Here is a 3,482-nt window from a genome sequence, read left to right on the forward strand (position 1 = left end):
CTGCACCACTGTTTCTGTGAACTCCTCAGAACTGTGGCCTTACGACAGTGTCATTGAAATTACCAGGAATCTGCAGAGGAGCTGACAGTTCATTAATCTGTAATAATCTCTATATCGATATCTTGTTTTGCCATGGGACTTGCTGCACACAGGTCATTTTTCCACAGCTTCTGTCCACACTGCCCAAGTATGTGGCCCTCTCCCAGTCACCTACCTCTGTGCTAGTAGGTGTGGGACTCGTGTGTTTGCATATGTTAGATGTTAGGCAGACCCTTTATCCAACAATCTGTCTCTTTTTTCTCCTCTCACCTGGACCCATAGTCATAGTGTTAACATAATGACTCCTTTTGTGAAGTGTGATGCAAAGGAATTTCAGGGCCTGAAGTCACTTCTCAACAATTCAGGAAAGATATTTTTAAACACTGGTATTTATTTCGCATTGCAGTGAATTATCTTTGTGGTAAGGGTAATGTTATATGGTGCCATAAATTATGTCTCAAAATGCATACGAATGCATGTCTTTGGTGGAAGGCCTGTTCCATTATTAGCATTTCATCAGAGTGGAACTCTGAATGATGATATCAGAGAATAAGGAAAATCTGCATGAACATGATTTTTGGCTTAGCTCAGTAAGAAATTAATAGCTGAACAGAAGGAAATGGTGTTGATGCTTCAGACCAATTAGGGAATAGCAAATGTAAAAAAAAAACAAAAAAAAAAAACAAAACCAAACCCTGCAATATTTCAGCCAGATGGCTGCAACTCTATTGACTTCAGGAAAGAGAGCACCCACTGGCAACATGTCATTGCACCAAAGAGAGGAAAAAACCCAGTCATCCCCTGCCTCTTCCTTCTTCTAAACGTGAGTTCCAGAGGGTCCCCTTGTACCTGACAGCCCAGATGTGAAGCTCAGCCAGACTTTTATCACTCCCTGGTTTGCATCCCTTCCAAGGCTTCCAGCCACTTCATGGCCTAAGGAGGCAGAGCAACTTTTGTAATCCACTTGGAGGAATGCTGTCATCCTTGGGGATCATATTTCACCTTCCCCAGAGTGGAGGGATGCCCAGCAGGAACCACACCAGGCAGCCCTCCAGAGTCTCAGAAACTCTGCCCTTAACGTAATAAGGGGGAGCTTCTAATGCCAAAAGGATGCTATTGGACTTCCTAAGGCTGAGCCACTCTCCCACTCACTGTCCTTTATTTTGGAAACAATGGCAATAGCCGGTGCTGCTTACCATATTTCCAGATAAGTGTTCCAGGAAGAAGTTTCCTTCCGTGTTCCGATGCATGATTAAAGACATGCTTTGAGCTAACAGGGCACACACCAGGTTTTCTCCATCCAACAATAGCAAAATAACCTCAGGTCCTGACAGTTTCTTATCCCCTAGTTGTTTATAAAAATGTCCCTAACACTATTACAGTGTGTTTATCTTGCTCCTAAACACAGATATAAAAGGCATGGTGAGCAGCATCATCTCTCTATTGACGTCATCAGGGGATGCAATAACTTTCACCACAACTAAATTTTATCCAAAATCTATGCTAAAAATGGCTGTAATTTGGTTTTTTTTTAGCACAGTAAATACATGTCAGTCTGAGTCTCTGCAGGAGATGAAAAAGATACTTGGTTTTCTACTTAGGTGCCACAAGTGTGCTCTTCAGCGATGTAGGCTATCTGCCTAAACAGTAGTTTTTGAACTGAAAGAGTACAAAAATGAATTGCCTTTTGTGCTAGCCTTTCTGTCATTTAAAATTTATCCAAGACTACGTTCAAGTTTGATACATTCCTAAGCCTCATTGCAGTTCTGAATGAATGCTTATGGCTAAGTTATAGATCCCTGAATAACAGATTTGGAATGGAAATATTGATATAATAGTTCAAATTGTGTTTCTGTAGTATAGGACAAATTAATGCTCCTTTATTTTCTTTTTCTTTTTTTTTTTTTTCTTTTTTTTTTTAATATTTGGTAAAAGCTATATCCCAATTTATTAAACTTTGAGCAACTCAATAATTCAAATGGAAAGCATTTGTGAAATATTTTTCCAGTTTCACAGGAGCCAAATCTTGCTCTTTTAAGAATCTTTTGTGTAAGTATGAAGTTCATTCAGATTTCCAAGTTGTATAGGAAGGGCTAGCAGGAAGGTAAGAATTCCTCTGCAGGAAACATTTACAATTTTTTAAAAACTTTTTCACATTGCCCATGAAAATAAAATTGTCTCCAATTAGAAAAAAAAAAAAAAAAAAAAAAAAATTAGGGCACCTGCCTCAAAAGCGATAAAGTTCAGCTTCCATCTGTGGATAAGATGGTGCTCTGGTCTGTCTATAGCAGGGTTTTATAATGAAAATCTCTTTCAGTCCTGAAATTTCCCTCTGAAGCCAAGATTCTTTCCAAGAGAAAGTTTTGACAAACAAATTAATTTCTGTGAAAAACTTTGGTGTTGGTGGCAAAAATTTCATTCTAGGGAATGCCAGTATATATGAACTATACAAGAAGCTTAGCCTCTTCTTTAGCTTTCCTTGATCCTGAAGAAGTCTACCTGAAAGATCTGGAAGCAATGTCATTATTACTATCCTGTATTCACATTTTCATACATTTCTACCTTCTCATTTCTCGCATATTCCACTTTTTCCAAATACTTTCCTATAAAGTAGGACTCCTACAAAAACCTTTAACTCCAGGAACATCAGCCCTCACATCAGTTATGGCCCCAGCTCAGCACTCTAGCTCTATACAGCAAAAGACCAAAGTAATTCCTACTCTTAAATGCTTTGTCGTATTGGGGGCCTTTAAGTCTGACCCTGCAACCCTTACACATACAAGTAGTCCTTGTTGTCCTTATATAAGTAAGAGTTAACTGCTCATGTGTGTAAAGGTTGCAAGGTGAGTCCCATTGAATATCATTATCCCAAGTATAATAACTCTTTTGCTGAAACTCTTGGGTTATCTTTTTAAAAACCAACCCATATATTCTCAATGGAGAATTCTGGAGGAAAAAAAAAAGCATTAATGTTGCATTTTGAATGCAGGCAAAGGTCACATGAATGTTGCCCAAGATTTTTGATTGAGTAATGTACTTTGGAATAAGTTGCTGCAATTCTGTGGCAGAACACTGTTTATTGTTCAAGTGAAATTTTTCACAGTTAATAAGATGGTCAGTTGCAGGTACTAAAAATATTTGCCCTGCCAAATACCACAAGAGTGAAAACCCTCAAGCTGGTTGAAAAATGAAACAGAAATCATTCCAGCAAACTACTTGACAGCTGGTGGAGAAATTCCCAGAATATTATTTGACCAAAAATGAAACTAGTTTACTGATTACAAAAAACCCCAACAGAACTCCAGAAAAACTTACTGTTGACTGTTTTCTGAAGAAAATTGTCAACGTATTTTAAATATTTTGATTGTGTTATTTTCAAGGAACTGTTTGAATAGTATTGAATTAGAGCAAAACTGTTTGTTGGCTGCTTTTTTTTTTTTTTT

This window comes from Athene cunicularia (assembly GCF_003259725.1).
Source record: "Athene cunicularia isolate RWA chromosome 1 unlocalized genomic scaffold, athCun1 chr1_part2, whole genome shotgun sequence".
NCBI classification, from domain to species: domain Eukaryota; kingdom Metazoa; phylum Chordata; class Aves; order Strigiformes; family Strigidae; genus Athene; species Athene cunicularia.